At 50.0% G+C, this 21098-nt stretch overlaps 1 non-coding gene and 4 pseudogenes across 1 annotated transcript; all 5 read right to left on the bottom strand.

Annotated features, from left to right (window-relative positions):
* Nucleotides 1-3453: 3453 nt before the first annotated feature.
* LOC124719122 lies at nucleotides 3454-3666 on the bottom strand (annotated as a pseudogene).
* A 3513-nt stretch (nucleotides 3667-7179) lies between these two features.
* LOC124719066 lies at nucleotides 7180-7392 on the bottom strand (annotated as a pseudogene).
* A 3269-nt stretch (nucleotides 7393-10661) lies between these two features.
* On the bottom strand, nucleotides 10662-10854 carry LOC124721419. Its single transcript, XR_007006329.1, has one exon. It is a non-coding gene; the product is annotated as a U2 spliceosomal RNA (small nuclear RNA).
* A 3269-nt stretch (nucleotides 10855-14123) lies between these two features.
* LOC124721468 lies at nucleotides 14124-14335 on the bottom strand (annotated as a pseudogene).
* A 3271-nt stretch (nucleotides 14336-17606) lies between these two features.
* Nucleotides 17607-17819, bottom strand: LOC124719193 (annotated as a pseudogene).
* Nucleotides 17820-21098: the final 3279 nt, after the last annotated feature.

The raw sequence follows: 21098 nt of genomic DNA, 5'->3' as shown, positions 1-21098 counted from the left end.
GCAGTGGAGGAGAACAAGTCCCAGTCAGCCTTATTCATAGCCCATCTGCTAGGGCGCCCAGAAGAGTGGCGCTGTGGTAGTGACAAAATGATCGTAAAATGGTCACTACCACACAGGTCGTCATGCACACTCCATTGGACAGACGGTAAGAGGCTAGGGCTACAGATGGAAAGGTCAATGGCGGAGTAGGTGCCATGCGCCACACTGAAGTGTGTGAAGGCGCCATCATTTAACAGCGAGAGATCGAGCTGCGACAACAAATGTTCAACGATGGCGCCTCGACCTGTGGCCACTGACCCACCCCACAGAGGGCTATGGGCGTTGAAGTCGCCCAATAGCAAGAAAGGCGGCGGCAATTGGGCGACCAGTGCAGCCAGGACATGCTGCGAGACATCACCATCCGGTGGAATGTAAAGACTGCAGACGGTAATAGCCTGTGGCGTCCATACGCGTACAGCGACAGCCTCTAAAGGCGTCTGGAGAGGGACAGACTCGCTGTGCAGAGTGTGAAGGACATATATGCAGACGCCACCAGACACCCTTTCATAAGCTGCTCGGTTCTTGTAATAACCCCGATAGCCACGGAGGGCGGGGGTTCGCATCGCTGGAAACCAAGTTTCCTGGAGAGCAATGCAGAAGAAAGGGCGAAGGCTGATAAGTTGGCGGAGCTCAGCTAAATGGTGGAAGAAACCGCTGCAGTTCCACTGGAGGATGGTACTGGCCATTGCTGGGAAAGGCGTGACGGGACGGGGAAGGCAAATTACGCCGCCGGGTCACCTGCTGCCTCCAAGTGTGCACCTGCGCCAGTGCTTTCCATGGCGTCGGAGGGACTGGCGAGATCGAGGTCCTCAGCGGACGCCAGGATCTCCACCTCGTCCTCAGACGCAGAGTTTGAAGGTTGCGGTGGGACAGGTGCCACCACCGCAATGTCAGGTTGCTTGGGAGCCTGTTTCTTCAACGGCTTTGCACGCTGTGCCTTGGGAGGGTCTGGCTGGGAGGGCCCCACTGGGTCAGTCTCGGGGACGGACGACGACCGTGAAGCCCGATGACCAGCGACCGGTTGTTGTTTCAAAACTTTGCGTGGGTCCGCTTTGACACTGGGCAAAGCCTGGGAAGGGAGGGCCCCAAGGGACCCCTTCCTGGCTGGAGTGGCCAAAGAAGCCCTACGCTTCTCCGGCTGGGAAGGGGGGACGAATGTCCCTGATGGTTGGGGTGGTGTTGCTCCTGGAGTAGATGGAGCAACAGTGGGCGAAGTGCCCCCCACAACCAAGGGGGCCGGTGCATTGAGACATAGCTGAGAGGCAGCAGTACGTGATGACACGGGAGAGGATCGGACTGCTTGTGCAGCAGCGGCATAGGTGGATGTCATGGGCACGGGATGTAGCCGCTCATATTTCCGCCTTGCCTCGGTGTAGGTCAGGCGGTCCAGGGTCTTATATTCCATTATCTTCCTTTCCTTCTGGAAGATGCGACAGTCCGGTGAGCAGGGGGAATGGTGTTCGCCACAGTTAACACAAATGGGAGGCGGAGCACATGGAGTATCAGGATGCGAAGGACGTCCGCAATCCCGACACGTGATGCTGGAAGTACAGCGAGATGACATGTGCCCGAACTTCCAGCATTTAAAACACCGCATCGGAGGAGGGATATATGGTTTCACATCACAACGGTAAACCATCACCTTAACCTTTTCGGGTAAGACATCACCCTCAAAGGCCAAGATGAAGGCACCGGTGGCTACCTGATTATCCCTCGGACCCCGATGGACGCGCCGGACGAAGTGAACACCTCGTCGTTCGAGGTTGGCGCGTAATTCATCGTCGGACTGCAGAAGAAGATCCCTGTGGAATATAATACCCTGGACCATGTTGAGACTCTTATGCGGCGTGATGCTAACGGAAACATCCCCCAACTTGTCACAATTGAGCAACCTCCGTGACTGGGCAGAGGATGCCGTTTTGATGAGCACAGAACCAGAGCGCATCTTGGACAGGCCCTCCACCTCCCCGAACTTGTCCTCTAAATGCTCCACAAAAAACTGGGGCTTGGTCGACATGAAAGATTCTCCATCAACCCGCGTACACACGAGGTACCGGGGTGAATATTCTCCACTGCCTTCTTTAGCAAGTCGTTCCTCCCATGGAGTAGCTGGGGATGGAAACGATCTCTGATCCAATTTCTTCACGTTGAGGTTAGACCTCGATCGCTTAGAGACTGCTGGTGGAGGCCCACCAGCGATAGATGATGTACCACGCTTCATTGCGGGTCATCCGCCCTGATGCCACCTACTCCGACCAAGGGCCCTCCCCACGGGCGCCACCCAGCCACAGCAAAGGCCACCTGGCAGGATGGCCATTGCCGGGAGTCCTGATGCCCCAGGGAGATGGGCATCTACTCCTTGGCATACGTGGGGAGTGAACGGCGCAGGCATCAGTAGAGCGATCACTGTGTTGTCAGGGGGCTACAACCAAGAGGGTACATGGCGACCCCACCACAACGGACTGGCTACCGTGCTGGATCTTAGGTGCAAAAATGGCCAAGGTCGTCGTCACAGTTAAAAGAAACACTGCAGAGTGCAGCGTGGTAATCGCCCAGGAGATCGAAAACGAGCGGGACACCACGGCAACGACGAGAAAGACGGCTATAGGTCTAATTGCACGAAGGATACAGTGCACCATGTAAGGTGCCCTTCCCCAATTGGCTCGCTCTTCGGAATAATTTAGATAGATGGAGGTCAAACCCGAGAGGGGACCATCACAGAAGGCCGAAACGTTTGAGACTCCTTTTAGTCGCCTCTTACGACAGGCAGGAATACCGCGGGCCTATTCTAACCCCCAAACCCGCAGGGGGTGACAATATACGAGAGCACTCGTCAACAGCCCAGTACTACCCTCCATGTCGAGGAGTAAACTGCGACTCCTAATTGAACGCCGCTAGCTGCCAGGGCAGTGGAGAAGCCGTGAGGCCGCCCCACAGCAGCGTCAGGCCGGTGCGAGCTATACTGGCGCGAGCTACACCTTGCCGAGTGCTTACGTCGTCCACCGCCTACTGCATATGTGTGTGTGTGCGTGTGTACACACGTATTCTGCGTGCGTGCGGCGGCGACGACGACGACGTTCGCGAGGAGCTAAGGTTATAACTCCAAACAATTTAATTAAAATTATCTGTGACCAGACCATAAGAGACGCTAACGAGGCATCCGAAGGCACTGTCCTGTGCCCCCATAAATTACCAGCCTAGCGTAATGCGGCTGCAAGTGCGGTCCGGCTAACCGCAAAAAAAAAAAAAAAAAAAAAAAAAATTACTTAAGATAATCTTAAATTAATTAAAAGAAATCGTGGTGTGTAAGCAACTAACTACTGGGCACATCAACAACTACGACAAGTTTTGCTACCAGCGGAATATCTGATCACTGCAGGATGTTAACCCATTTCAGGCTGTGTTTTAATTAATTTTAGGTGGGCCGATCCCGGCGGTACTGCAATGCCGGGCCAACCCGCGACAGAGGTGGAGCAAGCCCCTAGCACTCCGTCAGAAGCCAAAAATGAGTTTAATATTCTGGTCGTGTGATGCAGGACGTATCAGATATTAAGCTGATAAGAACAGATACTACACTTTTTTTCCCTCCTACCTCCCCTATAGCCCTACCTTTTCCTCTCCAAAAATGCCGCCATCCTCTAGTGTCGACGCAGCACGTAAAGCAGGGTGTTGTTAGTAGCAAGACTTATTGCCATAAACCGAAAATAAAAGCGGAGGCATACTCTGCTATGCCTCAGGGGGCAACGACACACTACTCAGAAACACACCTCCTTCTGCAGGTGTGAGGCAAGTGATGATTTTAAAAACTAAATAGAAAGAAATAAATAAAGACAGAAATGAAGGCAAAATAAAAAAAAACAGCGACGGCAGCACACTCAAACGAACTGGCGAGATAATCCCATCGCCCATAGAATTAACAAAGTAATAATCCTCTAAGATAGATTATGCGTTTTCCAATTTTCCAATAATTTTTCATACAAGGTTCACACAATTCGCACGTTACCAATTTCCATATTATCAGTATCACAGAACAGTCTACTCTAGTGATGCCCAGAAGGCCAATATCAAATCTGGGGTATGGGTAAGTCAAGGGTAGTTTGAAAGTCCGAGTGACAAAGATCCAGGGGTACACTCAGGCAATTCTTATACGAGGTGCCTTAGTTAGCCCGGAACACCTTTTGATAACCATGAACCATTGCAACTTTAAGAAATCTTGCAAAAGTAATGGTATATTTCCGGTCAGATTCCGCCAGGCGATGCTGGCTCCAAAGGTAGTCCATGAAAGAGACAGCTTCTGCGAGGCAAAGGTCATAGATCGTGAAAATGGTTTGGCCCAAGAGACACACCATTGCGTTACGTCGTGTTCGGGGGTTGGTCTGAATATCAGGGGTAAGGAACCAGTCGACTGACACATAGTCCAGTGTAGTCCCACCGATCAGCGTTAATAGCATACGTGCAAGGTCCCACACTTCTGTGACGTGAGGGCATAGGAGACGATGCTCTCTGGTGTCTACGTCACCACATCGGCCGCAAGCAGCCGAGGGCCATAGGAGGATGGCCGCCAGGCGATGATTAGTGGGTATTAAATTTAAGCGTAGGCTTCCGCGGCCGTTGTCTTCTTCAATAAAATTCTTCAGGGTATCAGACCGCATCGTCATGGTTTAAAATGCGCCAACGTTTCGGCCAGCGTTGCAGCTAGCCTTCATCAGGGCCTTACGTTAACGTAAGGCCCTGATGAAGCCCTGCTGCAACGCTGGCCGAAACGTTGGCGCATTTTAAATCATGACGATGCGGTCTGATACCCTGAAGAATTTTATTGAAGAAGGTATTAAATTGTTTACAACGCGATACCATAGCGCTGAAACTTCTGTAGGAAGGGCTAGGTGGTTGATATTAGCCCAAGCGTGGTGCCAGATGACCGACGGTCGTCTGTCTTCCAATTTGTGTGGTGTGAGCTGGCCTCGAAGCGCCTAGTAAAGGCGCTTCGATGTGCGTGCCTTGTCGGTGGCCACTGCTAGGATGTAACTTTGATTGAGGAAATAGTCCTTTACTGTCGTCATCCGGAATGGAATATGTGTCAAGCATACTGGTGCACGCGCCGATTGTGGGCGATAACGGTCGAAAAGCACAGCTGTTGTCCCACTTGTGTCAATCTCACGCAAAGTGGCGATACGGTGAATCAGGATTGCCGCACATTTGCGGGGAAAGTCAATGAGTCCAAGGCGACTATCGACTTTTGGCAGTGTACAAGTCTGTGCATCAACTTTGAATAGTGCACGCCGCCACAATAGGCAATATACTGTTTGTGAGATGGCTCTGCTGGTTTGTTTCGGTAGCGTAAGGAGTTGTGCTACATACCATGCCCGTGATAGGATGTAAGTATCGATCAGTCGGATTCGTTGATGGAGGTCGAGTCGTTGATCAGTGTGACTCACGCAAAGTCCTCTGAGGCGCGTGAGAATCCGCCTGCACGTGAGTGTTAACATGCGCTGCGGACAGGCCGTCACCTCAAGACCCAAGATACGTTGTTCCCCTACAATCCGGTACCATGGGCGTTCGATGGTCAATGATTGTGGTCCTAGTGGGATTAGCACCATTTTGTTGGATTTTAACATGGCACCGGATGCTCGTTCATAAACGTGGAGGACTCGGCGAACCGAATCGATGTCCCTGGCGTTTGCTACAAGCACACCTACACCATCCGCCTACGCCGCACTGCGGAAGGTGACGCCTGGGAAAGGAACACCATCGACCATCCGTCCGATGTCACGCAGCATGGGGTCCAGCGCCAAAGCGATAAAATACACTGACAAGGGACACCCTTGTCGAACTGATCGTCTGATGGGAATTGGTCGTGATCTGCAGCTGTTCACAATGATTGTGGAATTTGCTCCATCCAAGAAGTCCCGGATGACTCTTATGAAGTGCTCCCCGAAACCCATCCGCTTCATAACGGCCAGCAGGTAAGGATGGGAGACCCTATCGAAGGCACCGGCGAAATCTAGGGATCAATTGCAGCCGGGGTTCGAGCGTCGGCGGTCGGTGAGTAAGACACCATCACAGTATATAGAAGCAGCGGTGAAGGTGGTTCGATTCGAAACGCCACATGATTGAGTGGGACAAAGTACCTTATTCATTACCTGTTCAAGACGTGAAGCCACACTTCGTGCCACCAACTTATAATCAGTGTTAAGAACGGTGATGGGACGTACGTCTTTAGCCCATCAGTGACCTGTGACCTTTGGATTAAAGCCAATACGTACAGCTAGAAAATCGGCGGGTAGCTCGCAACCAGCAAAAATCTCCTCGCACAGTTTGCAGAAGCGGTCTCCTAACAGGCCGGAAAACCTAGCACTTCGATTAGTGCTGGAATGGCACAATCGAAGGGCGGTATCCTTGCGGAGTACCGCCACAGATGAAAAACCGCAGTGTCAGGGCCTAAATGCTTGCAGCGTGTGCGTTCCACAAGAGGGAGTGACATACGGTGGTGCGGGCTGATATGGCAACAGGCGACCGTCGAAAACATCGCAAAAGCAAGTGCCGGAAGGAACGACAATATACGAGAGCACTCGTCAACAGCCCAGTACTACCCTCCATGTCGAGGAGTAAACTGCGACTCCTATTTCAACGCCGCTAGCTGCCAGGGCAGTGGAGAAGCCGTGAGGCCGCATCACAGCAGCGTCAGGCCGGTGCGAGCTATACTGGCGCGAGCTACACCTAGCCGAGTGCTTACGTCGTCCACCACCTACTGCATATGTGTGTGTGCGTGTGTACACACGTATTCTGCGTGCGTGCGGCGGCGACGACGACGACGTTCGCGAGGAGCTAAGGTTATAACTCTAAAAAATTTAATTAAAATTATCTGTGACCAGACCATAAGAGACGCTAACGAGGCATCCGAAGGCACTGTCCTGTGCCCCCATAAATTACCAGCCTAGCGTAATGCGGCTGCAAGTGCGGTCCGGCTAACCGCAAAAAAAAAAAAAAATTACTTAAGATAATCTTAAATTAATTAAAAGAAATCGTGGTGTGTAAGCAACTAACTACTGGGCACATCAACAACTACGACAAGTTTTGCTACCAGCGGAATATCTGATCACTGCAGAATGTTAACCCGTTTCAGGCTGTGTTTTAATTAATTTTAGGTGGGCCGATCCCGGCGGTACTGCAATGCCGGGCCAACCCGCGACAGAGGTGGAGCAAGCCCCTAGCACTCCGTCAGAAGCCAAAAATGAGTTTAATATTCTGGTCGTGTGATGCAGGACGTATCAGATATTAAGCTGATAAGAACAGATACTACACTTTTTTTCCCTCCTACCTCCCCTATAGCCCTACCTTTTCCTCTCCAAAAATGCCGCCATCCTCTAGTGTCGACGCAGCACGTAAAGCAGGGTGTTGTTAGTAGCAAGACTTATTGCCATAAACCGAAAATAAAAGTGGAGGTATACTCTGCTATGCCTGAGGGGGCGACGACACACTACTCAGAAACACACCTCCCTCTGCAGGTGTGAGGCAAGTGATGATTTTAAAAACTAAATAGAAAGAAATAAATAAAGACAGAAATGAAGGCAAAACAAAAAAAAACAGCGACGGCAGCACACTCAAACGAACTGGCGAGATAATCCCATCGCCCATAGAATTAACAAAGTAATAATCCTCTAAGATAGATTATGCGTTTTCCAATTTTCCAATAATTTTTCATACAAGGTTCACACAATTCGCATGTTACCAATTTCCATATTATCAGTATCACAGAACAGTCTACTCTAGTGATGCCCAGAAGGCCAATATCAAATCTGGGGTATGGGTAAGTCAAGGGTAGTTTGAAAGTCCGAGTGACAAAGATCCAGGGGTACACTCAGGCAATTCTTATATGAGGTGCCTTAGTTAGCCCGGAACACCTTTTGATAACCATGAACCATTGCAACTTTAAGAAACCTTGCAAAAGTAATGGTATATTTCCGGTCAGATTCCGCCAGGCGATGCTGGCTCCAAAGGTAGTCCATGAAAGAGACAGCATCTGCGAGACAAAGGTCATAGATCGTGAAAATGGTTTGGCCCAAGAGACACACCATTGCGTTACGTCGTGTTCGGGGGTTTGTCTGAATATCAGGGGTAAGGAACCAGTCGACTGACACATAGTCCAGTGTAGTCCCACCGATCACCGTTAATAGCACACGTGCAAGGTCCCACACTTCTGTGACGTGAGGGCATAGGAGACGATGCTCTCTGGTGTCTACGTCACCACATCGGCCGCAAGCAGCCGAGGGCCATAGGAGGATGGCCGCCAGGCGATGATTAGTGGGTATTAAATTGTTTATATCGCGATACCATAGCGCTGAAACTTCTGTGGTAAGGGCTAGGTGGTTGATATTAGCCCAAGCGTGGTGCCAGATGACCGACGGTCGTCTGTCCTCCAATTTGTGTGGTGTGAGCTGGCCTCGAAGCGCCTAGTAAAGGCGCTTCGATGTGCGTGCCTTGTCGGTGGCCGCTGCTAGGATGTAACTTTGATTGAGGTAATAGTCCTTGACTGTCGTCATCCGGAATGGAATATGTGTCAAGCATACTGGTGCACGCACCGATTGTGGGCGATAACGGTCGAAAAGCACCGCTGTTGTCCCACCTGGGTCAATCTCACTCAAAGTGGCGATACGGTGAATCAGGATTGGCGCACATTTGCGGGGAAAGTCAATGAGTCCAAGGCGACTATCGACTTTTGGCAGTGTACAAGTCTGTGCATCAACTTTGAATAGTGCACGCCGCCACAATAGGCAATATACTGTTTGTGAGATGGCTCTGCTGGTTTGTTTCGGTAGCGTAAGGAGTTGTACTACATACCATGCCCGTGATAGGATGTAAGTATTAATCAGTTGGATTCGTTGATGGAGGTCGAGTCGTTGATCAGTGTGACCCACGCAAAGTCCTCTGAGGCGCGTGAGAATCCGCCTGCACGTGAGTGTTGACATGCGCTGCGGACAGGCAGTCACCTCAAGACCCAAGATACGTTGTTCCCCTACAATCCGGTAGCATGGGCGTTCGATGGCCAATGATCGTGGTCCTATTGGGATTAGCACCATTTTGTTGGATTTTAACATGGCACCGGATGCTCGTTCATAAACGTGGAGGACTCGGCGAACCGAATCGATGTCCCTGGCGTTGCTACAAACACACCTACACCATCCGCCTACGCCGCACTGCGGAAGGTGACGCCTGGGAAAGGAACACCATCGACCATCCGTCCGATGTCACGCAGCATGGGGTCCAGCGCCAAAGCGATAAAATACACTGACAAGGGACACCCTTGTCGAACTGATCGTCTGATGTGAATTGGCCGTGATCTGCAGCCGTTCACAATGATTGTGGAATTTGCTCCATCCAAGAAGTGCCGGATGACTCTTACGAAGTGCTCCCCGAAACCCATCCGCTACATAACGGCCAGCAGGTAACGATGGGAGACCCTATCGAAGGCACCGGCGAAATCTAGGGATCAATTGCAGCCGGGGTTCGAGCGTCGGCGGTCGGTGAGTAAGACACCATCACAGTATATAGAAGCAGCGGTGAAGGTGGTTCGATTCGAAACGCCACATGATTGAGTGGGACAAAGTACCTTATTCATTACCTGTTCAAGACGTGAAGCCACACTTCGTGCCACCAACTAATAATCAGTGTTAAGAACGGTGATGGGACGTACGTCTTTAGCCCATCAGTGACCTGTGACCTTTGGATTAAAGCCAATACGTACAGCTAGAAAATCGGCGGGTAGCTCGCAACCAGCAAAAATCTCCTCCCACAGTTTGCAGAAGCGGTCTCCTAACAGGCCGGAAAACCTAGCACTTCGATTAGTGCTGGAATGGCACAATCGAAGGGCGGTATCCTTGCGGAGTACCGCCACAGATGAAAAACCGCAGTGTCAGGGCCTAAATGCTTGTAGCGTGTGCGTTCCACAAGAGGGAGTGACATACGGTGGTGCGGGCTGATATGGCAACAGGCGACCGTCGAAAACATCGCAAAAGCAAGTGCCGGAAAGAACGACAATATACGAGAGCACTCGTCAACAGCCCAGTACTACCCTCCATGTCGAGGAGTAAACTGCGACTCCTATTTCAACGCCGCTAGCTGCCAGGGCAGTGGAGAAGCCGTGAGGCCGCCCCACAGCAGCGTCAGGCCGGTGCGAGCTATACTGGCGCGAGCTACACCTAGCCGAGTGCTTACGTCGTCCACCACCTACTGCATATGTGTGTGTGCGTGTGTACACACGTATTCTGCGTGCGTGCGGCGGCGACGACGACGACGTTCGCGAGGAGCTAAGGTTATAACTCCAAACTATTTAATTAAAATTATCTGTGACCAGACCATAAGAGACGCTAACGAGGCATCCGAAGGCACTGTCCTGTGCCCCCATAAATTACCAGCCTAGCGTAATGCGGCTGCAAGTGCGGTCCGGCTAACCGCAAAAAAAAAAAAAAAAAATTACTTAAGATAATCTTAAATTAATTAAAAGAAATCGTGGTGTGTAAGCAACTAACTACTGGGCACATCAACAACTACGACAAGTTTTGCTACCAGCGGAATATCTGATCACTGCAGAATGTTAACCCATTTCAGGCTGTGTTTTAATTAATTTTAGGTGGGCCGATCCCGGCGGTACTGCAATGCCGGGCCAACCCGCGACAGAGGTGGAGCAAGCCCCTAGCACTCCGTCAGAAGCCAAAAATGAGTTTAATATTCTGCTCGTGTGATGCAGGACGTATCAGATATTTTGCTGATAAGAACAGATACTACACTTTTTTTCCCTCCTACCTCCCCTATAGCCCTACATTTTCCTCTCCAAAAATGCCGCCATCCTCTAGTGTCGACGCTGCACGTAAAGCAGGGTGTTGTTAGTAGCAAGACTTATTGCCATAAACCGAAAATAAAAGTGGAGGCATACTCTGCTATGCCTGAGGGGGCGACGACACACTACTCAGAAACACACCTCCCTCTGCAGGTGTGAGGCAAGTGATGATTTTAAAAACTAAATAGAAAGAAATAAATAAAGACAGAAATGAAGGCAAAATAAAAAAAAAACAGCGACGGCAGCACACTCAAACGAACTGGCGAGATAATCCCATCGCCCATAGAATTAACAAAGTAATAATCCTCTAAGATAGATTATGCGTTTTCCAATTTTCCAATAATTTTTCATACAAGGTTCACACAATTCGCATGTTACCAATTTCCATATTATCAGTATCACAGAACAGTCTACTCTAGTGATGCCCAGAAGGCCAATATCAAATCTGGGGTATGGGTAAGTCAAGGGTAGTTTGAAAGTCCGAGTGACAAAGATCCAGGGGTACACTCAGGCAATTCTTATACGAGGTGCCTTAGTTAGCCTGGATAACCTTTTGATAACCATGAACCATTGCAACTTTAAGAAATCTTGCAAAAGTAATGGTATATTTCCGGTCAGATTCCGCCAGGCGATGCTGGCTCCAAAGGTAGTCCATGAAAGAGACAGCATCTGCGAGGCAAAGGTCATAGATCGTGAAAATGGTTTGGCCCAAGAGACACACCATTGCGTTACGTCGTGTTCGGGGGTTGGTCTGAATATCAGGGGTAAGGAACCAGTCGACTGACACATAGTCCAGTGTAGTCCCACCGATCAGCGTTAATAGCACACGTGCAAGGTCCCACACTTCTGTGTCTACGTCACCACATCGGCTGCAAGCAGCCGAGGGCCATAGGAGGATGGCCGCCAGGCGATGATTAGTGGGTATTAAATTGTTTACATCGCGATACCATAGCGCTGAAACTTCTGTGGGAAGGGCTAGGTGGTTGATATTAGCCCAAGCGTGGTGCCAGATGACCGACGGTCGTCTGTCCTCCAATTTGTGTGGTGTGAGCTGGCCTCGAAGCGCCTAGTAAAGGTACTTTGATGTGCGTGCCTTGTCGGTGGCCACTGCTAGGATGTAACTTTGATTGAGGTAATAGTCCTTGACTGTCGTCATCCGGAATGGAATATGTGTCAAGCATACTGGTGCACGCGCCGATTGTGGGCGATAACGGTCGAAAAGCACCGCTGTTGTCCCACCTGGGTCAATCTCACGCAAAGTGGCGATACGGTGAATCAGGATTGCCGCACATTTGCGGGGAAAGTCAATGAGTCCAAGGCGACTATCGACTTTTGGCAGTGTACAAGTCTGTGCATCAACTTTGAATAGTGCACGCCGCCACAATAGGCAATATACTGTTTGTGAGATGGCTCTGCTGGTTTGTTTCGGTAGCGTAAGGAGTTGTGCTAAATACCATGCCCGTGATAGGATGTAAGTATTAATCAGTTGGATTCGTTGATGGAGGTCGAGTCGTTGATCAGTGTGACTCACGCAAAGTCCTCTGAGGCGCGTGGGAATCCGCCTGCACGTGAGTGTTAACATGCGCTGCGGACAGGCAGTCACCTCAAGACCCAAGATACGTTGTTCCCCTACAATCCGGTAGCATGGGCGTTCGATGGTCAATGATCGTGGTCCTATTGGGATTAGCACCATTTTGTTGGATTTTAACATGGCACCGGATGCTCGTTCATAAACGTGGAGGACTCGGCGAACCGAATCGATGTCCCTGGCGTTTGCTACAAACACACCTACACCATCCGCCTACGCCGCACTGCGGAAGGTGACGCCTGGGAAAGGAACACCATCGACCATCCGTCCGATGTCACGCAGCATGGGGTCCAGCGCCAAAGCGATAAAATACACTGACAAGGGACACCCTTGTCGAACTGATCGTCTGATGGGAATTGGTCGTGATCTGCAACCGTTCACAATGATTGTGGAATTTGCTCCATCCAAGAAGTGCCGGATGACTCTTATGAAGTGCTCCCCGAAACCCATCCGCTACATAACGGCCAGCAGGTAACGATGGGAGACCCTATCGAAGGCACCGGCGAAATCTAGGGATCAATTGCAGCCGGGGTTCGAGCGTCGGCGGTCGGTGAGTAAGACACCATCACAGTATATAGAAGCAGCGGTGAAGGTGGTTCGATTCGAAACGCCACATGATTGAGTGGGACAAAGTACCTTATTCATTACCTGTTCAAGACGTGAAGCCACACTTCGTGCCACCAACTTATAATCAGTGTTAAGAACGGTGATGGGACGTACGTCTTTAGCCCATCAGTGACCTGTGACCTTTGGATTAAAGCCAATACGTACAGCTAGAAAATCGGCGGGTAGCTCGCAACCAGCAAAAATCTCCTCGCACAGTTTGCAGAAGCGGTCTCCTAACAGGCCGGAAAACCTAGCACTTCGATTAGTGCTGGAATGGCACAATCGAAGGGCGGTATCCTTGCGGAGTACCGCCACAGATGAAAAACCGCAGTGTCAGGGCCTAAATGCTTGCAGCGTGTGCGTTCCACAAGAGGGAGTGACATACGGTGGTGCGGGCTGATATGGCAACAGGCGACAGACGAAAACATCGCAAAAGCAAGTGCCGGAAGGAACGACAATATACGAGAGCACTCGTCAACAGCCCAGTACTACCCTCCATGTCGAGGATTAAACTGCGACTCCTATTTGAACGCCGCTAGCTGCCAGGGCAGTGGAGAAGCCGTGAGGCCGCCCCACAGCAGCGTCAGGCCGGTGCGAGCTATACTGGCGCGAGCTACACCTAGCCGAGTGCTTACGTCGTCCACCGCCTACTGCATATGTGTGTGTGCGTGTGTACACACGTATTCTGCGTGCGTGCGGCGGCGATGACGACCCACGTTCGCGAGGAGCTAAGGTTATAACTCCAAACAATTTAATTAAAATTATCTGTGACCAGACCATAAGAGACGCTAACGAGGCATCCGAAGGCACTGTCCTGTGCCCCCATAAATTACCAGCCTAGCGTAATGCGGCTGCAAGTGCGGTCCGGCTAACCGCAAAAAAAAAAAAAAAAAAAAAAAAAAAATTACTTAAGATAATCTTAAATTAATTAAAAGAAATCGTGGTAGGTAAGCAACTAACTACTGGGCACATCAACAACTACGACAAGTTTTGCTACCAGCGGAATATCTGATCACTGCAGAATGTTAACCCATTTCAGGCTGTGTTTTAATTAATTTTAGGTGGGCCGATCCCGGCGGTACTGCAATGCCGGGCCAACCCGCGACAGAGGTGGAGCAAGCCGGTAGCACTCCGTCAGCAGCCAAAATGAGTTTAATATTCTGGTCGTGTGATGCAGGACGTATCAGATATTAAGCTGATAAGAACAGATATTACACTTTTTTTCCCTCCTACCTCCCCTATAGCCCTACCTTTTCCTCTCCAAAAATGCCGCCATCCTCTAGTGTCGACGCAGCACGTAAAGCAGGGTGTTGTTAGTAGCAAGACTTATTGCCATAAACCGAAAATAAAAGCGGAGGCATGCTCTGCTATGCTTCAGGGGGCGACGACACACTACTCAGAAACACACCTCCCTCTGCAGGTGTGAGGCAAGTGATGATTTTAAAAACTAAATAGAAAGAAATAAATAAAGACAGAAATGAAGGCAAAATAAAAAAAAAAACAGCGACGGCAGCACACTCAAACGAACTGGCGAGATAATCCCATCGCCCATTGAATTAACAAAGTAATAATCCTCTAAGATAGATTATGTGTTTTCCAATTTTCCAATAATTTTTCATACAAGGTTCACACAATTCGCATGTTACCAATTTCCATATTATCAGTATCACAGAACAGTCTACTCTAGTGATGCCCAGAAGGCCAATATCAAATCTGGGGTATGGGTAAGTCAAGGGTAGTTTAGAAGTCCGAGTGACAAAGATCCAGGGGTACACTCAGGCAATTCTGATACGAGGTGCCTTAGTTAGCCCGGAACACCTTTTGATAACCATGAACCATTGCAACTTTAAGAAATCTTGCAAAAGTAATGGTATATTTCCGGTCAGATTCCGCCAGGCGATGCTGGCTCCAAATGTAGTCCATGAAAGAGACAGCTTCTGCGAGGCAAAGGTCATAGATCGTGAAAATGGTTTGGCCCAAGAGACACACCATTGCGTTACGTCGTGTTCGGGGGTTGGTCTGAATATCAGGGGTAAGGAACCAGTCGACTGACACATAGTCCAGTGTAGTCCCACCGATCAGCGTTAATAGCACACGTGCAAGGTCCCACACTTCTGTGACGTGAGGGCATACGAGACGATGCTCTCTGGTGTCTACGTCACCACATCGGCCGCAAGCAGCCGAGGGCCATAGGAGGATGGCCGCCAGGCGATGATTAGTGGGTATTAAATTGTTTACATCGCGATACCATAGTGCTGAAACTTCTGTGGGAAGGGCTAGGTGGTTGATATTAGCCCAAGCGTGGTGCCAGATGACCGACAGTCGTCTGTCCTCCAATTTGTGTGGTGTGAGCTGGCCTCGAAGCGCCTAGTAAAGGCGCTTCGATGTGCGTGCCTTGCCAGTGGCCACTGCTAGGATGTAACTTTGATTGAGGTAATAGTCCTTGACTGTCGTCATCCGGAATGGAATATGTGTCAAGCATACTGGTGCACGCGCCGATTGTGGGCGATAACGGTCGAAAAGCACCGCTGTTGTCCCACCTGGGTCAATCTCACGCAAAGTGGCGATACGGTGAATCAGGATTGCCGCACATTTGCGGGGAAAGTCAATGAGTCCAAGGCGACTATCGACTTTTGGCAGTGTGCAAGTCTGTGCATCAACTTTGAATAGTGCACGCCGCCACAATAGGCAATATACTGTTTGTGAGATGGCTCTGCTGGTTTGTTTCGGTAGCGTAAGGAGTTGTGCTACATACCATGCCCGTGATAGGATGCAAGTATTAATCAGTTGGATTCGTTGATAGAGGTCGAGTTGTTGATCAGTGTGACTCACGCAAAGTCCTCTGAGGCGCGTGAGAATCCGCCTGCACGTGAGTGTTAACATGCGCTGTGGACAGGCAGTCACCTCAAGACCCAAGATACGTTGTTCCCCTACAATCCGGTAGCATGGGCGTTCGATGGTCAATGATCGTGGTCCTATTGGGATTAGCACCATTTTGTTGGATTTTAACATGGCACCGGATGCTCGTTCATAAACGTGGAGGACTCGGCGAACCGAATCGATGTCCCTGGCGTTTGCTACAAACACACCTACACCATCCGCCTACGCCGCACTGCGGAAGGTGACGCCTGGGAAAGGAACACCATCGACCATCCGTCCGATGTCACGCAGCATGGGGTCCAGCGCCAAAGTGATAAAATACACTGACAAGGGACACCCTTGTCGAACTGATCGTCTGATGGGAATTGGTCGTGATCTGCAGCCGTTCACAATGATTGTGGAATTTGCTCCATCCAAGAAGTGCCGGATGACTCTTATGAAGTGCTCCCCGAAACCCATCCGCTACATAACGGCCAGCAGGTAAGGATGGGAGACCCTATCGAAGGCACCGGCGAAATCTAGGGATCAATTGCAGCCGGGGTTCGAGCGTCGGCGGTCGGTGAGTAAGACACCATCACAGTATATAGAAGCAGCGGTGAAGGTGGTTCGATTCGAAACGCCACATGATTGAGTGGGACAAAGTGCCTTATTCATTACCTGTTCAAGACGTGAAGCCACACTTCGTGCCACCAACTTATAATCAGTGTTAAGAACGGTGATGGGACGTACGTCTTTAGCCCATCAGTGACCTGTGACCTTTGGATTAAAGCCAATACGTACAGCTAGAAAATCGGCGGGTAGCTCGCAACCAGCAAAAATCTCCTCGCACAGTTTGCAGAAGCGGTCTCCTAACAGGCCGGAAAACCTAGCACTTCGATTAGTGCTGGAATGGCACAATCGAAGGGCGGTATCCTTGCGGAGTACCGCCACAGATGAAAAACCGCAGTGTCAGGGCCTAAATGCTTGCAGCGTGTGCGTTCCACATGAAAGGAGTGACATACGGTGGTGCGGGCTGATATGGCAACAGGCGACCGTCGAAAACATCGCAAAAGCAAGTGCCGGAAGGAACGACAATATACGAGAGCACTCGTCAACAGCCCAGTACTACCCTCCATGTCGAGGAGTAAACTGCGACTCCTATTTGAACGCCGCTAGCTGCCAGGGCAGTGGAGAAGCCGTGAGGCCGCCCCACAGCAGCGTCAGGCCGGTGCGAGCTATACTGGCGCGAGCTACACCTAGCCGAGTGCTTACGTCGTCCACCACCTGCTGCATATGTGTGTGTGCGTGTGTACACACGTATTCTGCGTGCGTGCGCCGGCGACGACGACGACGTTCGCGAGGAGCTAAGGTTATAACTCCAAACAATTTAATTAAAATTATCTGTGACCAGACCATAAGAGACGCTAACGAGGCATCCGAAGGCACTGTCCTGTGCCCCCATAAATTACCAGCCTAGCGTAATGCGGCTGCAAGTGCGGTCCGGCTAACCGCAAAAAAAAAAAAAAAATTACTTAAGATAATCTTAAATTAATTAAAAGAAATCGTGGTGTGTAAGCAACTAACTACTGGGCACATCAACAACTACGACAAGTTTTGCTACCAGCGGAATATCTGATCACTGCAGAATGTTAACCCATTTCAGGCTGTGTTTTAATTAATTTTAGGTGGGCCGATCCCGGCGGTACTGCAATGCCGGGCCAACCCGCGACAGAGGTGGAGCAAGCCCCTAGCACTCCGTCAGAAGCCAAAAATGATTTTAATATTCTGGTCGTGTGATGCAGGACGTATCAGATATTAAGCTGATAAGAACAGATACTACACTTTTTTTCCCTCCTACCTCCCCTATAGCCCTACCTTTTCCTCTCCAAAAATGCCGCCATCCTCTAGTGTCGACGCAGCACGTAAAGCAGGGTGTTGTTAGTAGCAAGACTTATTGCCATAAACCGAAAATAAAAGCGGAGGCATACTCTGCTATGCCTCAGGGGGCGACGACACACTACTCAGAAACACACCTACCTCTGCAGGTGTGAGGCAAGTGATGATTTTAAAAACTAAATAGAAAGAAATAAATAAAGACAGAAATGAAGGCAAAATAAAAAAAACATCGACGGCAGCACACTCAAACGAACTGGCGAGATAATCCCATCGCCCATAGAATTAACAAAGTAATAATCCTCTAAGATAGATTATGCGTTTTCCAATTTTCCAATAATTTTTCATACAAGGTTCACACAATTCGCATGTTACCAATTTCCATATTATCAGTATCACAGAACAGTCTACTCTAGTGATGCCCAGAAGGCCAATATCAAATCTGGGGTATGGGTAAGTCAAGGGTAGTTTGAAACTCCGAGTGACAAAGATACAGGGGTACACTCAGGCAATTCTTATACGAGATGCCTTAGTTAGCCTGGAACACCTTTTGATAACCATGAACCATTGCAACTTTAAGAAATCTTGCAAAAGTAATGGTATATTTCCGGTCAGATTCCGCCAGGCGATGCTGGCTCGAAAGGTAGTCCATGAAAGAGACAGCATCTGCGAGGCAAAGGTCATAGATCGTGAAAATGGTTTGGCCCAAGAGACACACCATTGCGTTACGTCGTGTTCGGGGGTTGGTCTGAATATCAGGGGTAAGGAACCAGTCGACTGACACATAGTCCAGTGTAGTCCCACCGATCAGCGTTAATAGCACACGTGCAAGGTCCCACACTTCTGTGACGTGAGGGCATAGGAGACGATGCTCTCTGGTGTCTACGTCACCACATCGGCCGCAAGCAGCCGAGGGCCATAGGAGGATGGCCGCCAGGCGATGATTAGTGGGTATTAAATTGTTTACAACGCGATACCATAGCGCTGAAACTTCTGTGGGAAGGGCTAGGTGGTTGATATTAGCCCAAGCGTGGTGCCAGATGACCGACGGTCGTCTGTCCTCCAATTTGTGTGGTGTGAGCTGGCCTCGAAGCGCCTAGTAAAGGCGCTTCGATGTGCGTGCCTTGTCGGTGGCCACTGCTAGGATGTAACTTTGATTGAGGTAATAGTCCTTGACTGTCGTCATCCGGAATGGAATATGTGTCAAGCATACTGGTGCACGCGCCGATTGTGGGCGATAACGGTCGAAAAGCACCGCTGTTGTCCCACTTCGGTCAATCTCACGCAAAGTGACGATACGGTGAATCAGGATTGGCGCACATTTGCGGGGAAAGTCAATGAGTCCAAGGCGACTATCGACTTTTGGCAGTGTACAAGTCTGTGCATCAACTTTGAATAGTGCACGCCGCCACAATAGGCAATATACTGTTTGTGAGATGGCTCTGCTGGTTTGTTTCGGTAGCGTAAGGAGTTGTGCTACATACCATGCCCGTGATAGGATGTAAGTATTAATCAGTTGGATTCGTTGATGGAGGTCGAGTCGTTGATCAGTGTGACTCACGCAAAGTCCTCTGATGCGCGTGAGAATCCGCCTGCACGTGAGTGTTAACATGCGCTGTGGACAGGCAGTCACCTCAAGACCCAAGATACGTTGTTCCCCTACAATCCGGTAGCATGGGCGTTCGATGGTCAATGATCGTGGTCCTAGTGGGATTAGCACCATTTTGTTGGATTTTAACATGGCATCGGATGCTCGTTCATAAACGTGGAGGACTCGGCGAACCGAATCGATGTCCCTGGCGTTTGCTACAAACACACCTTTACCATCCGCCTACGCCGCACTGCGGAAGGTGACGCCTGGGAAAGGAACACCATCGACCATCCGTCCGATGTCACGCAGCATGGGGTCCAGCGCCAAAGCGATAAAATACACTGACAAGGGACACCCTTGTCGAACTGATCGTCTGATGGGAATTGGTCGTGATCTGCAGCCGTTCACAATGATTGTGGAATTTGCTCCATCCAAGAAGTGCCGGATGACTCTTATGAAGTGCTCCCCGAAACCCATCCGCTACATAACGGCCAGCAGGTAAGGATGGGAGACCCTATCGGAGGCACCGGCGAAATCTAGGGATCAATTGCAGCCGGGGTTCGAGCGTCGGCGGTGGGTGAGTAAGACAGCATCACGGTATATAGAAGCAGCGGTGAGGGTGGTTCGATTCGAAACGCCACATGATTGAGTGGGACAAAGTACCTTATTCATTACCTGTTTAAGATGTGAAGCCACACTTCGTGCCACCAACTTATAATCAGTGTTAGGAACGGTGATGGGACGTACGTCTTTACCCCATCAGTGACCTGTGACCTTTGGATTAAAGCCAATACGTACAGCTAGAAAATCGGCGGGTAGCTCGCAACCAGCAAAAATCTCCTCGCACATTTTGCAGAAGCGGTCTCCTAACAGGCCTGAAAACCTAGCACTTCGATTAGTGCTGGAATGGCACAATCGAAGGGCGGTATCCTTGCGGAGTACCGCCAGAGATGAAAAACCGCAGTGTCAGGGCCTAAATGCTTGCAGCGTGTGCGTTCCACATGAGGGAGTGACATACGGTGGTGCGGGCTGATATGGCAACAGGCGACCGTCGAAAACATCGCAAAAGCAAGTGCCGGAAGGAACGACAATATACGAGAGCACTCGTCAACAGCCCAGTACTACCCTCCATGTCGAGGAGTAAACTGCGACTCCTATTTGAACGCCGCTAGCTGCCAGGGCAGTGGAGAAGCCGTGAGGACGCCCCACAGCAGCGTCAGGCCGGTGCGAGCTATACTGGCGCGAGCTACACCTAGCCGAGTGCTTACATGGTCCACCGCCTACTGCATATGTGTGTGTGCGTGTGTACACACGTATTCTGCGTGCGTGCGGCGGCGACGACGACGACGTTCGCGAGGAGCTAAGGTTATAACTCCAAACAATTTAATTAAAATTATCTGTGACCAGACCATAAGAGACGCTAACGAGGCATCCGAAGGCACTGTCCTGTGCCCCCATAAATTAACAGCCTAGCGTAATGCGGCTGCAAGTGCGGTCCGGCTAACCGCAAAAAAAAAAAAAAAAAAAAAAAAAAAATTTCTTAAGATAATCTTAAATTAATTAAAAGAAATCGTGGTGTGTAAGCAACTAACTACTGGGCACATCAACAACTACGACAAGTTTTGCTACCAGCGGAATATCTGATCACTGCAGAATGTTAACCCATTTCAGGCTGTGTTTTAATTAAT

Source organism: Schistocerca piceifrons, chromosome 1 (genome assembly GCF_021461385.2).
Source record: "Schistocerca piceifrons isolate TAMUIC-IGC-003096 chromosome 1, iqSchPice1.1, whole genome shotgun sequence".
Lineage (NCBI taxonomy): Eukaryota > Metazoa > Arthropoda > Insecta > Orthoptera > Acrididae > Schistocerca > Schistocerca piceifrons.
This window is presented reverse-complemented; position numbering and strand designations above follow the sequence as displayed.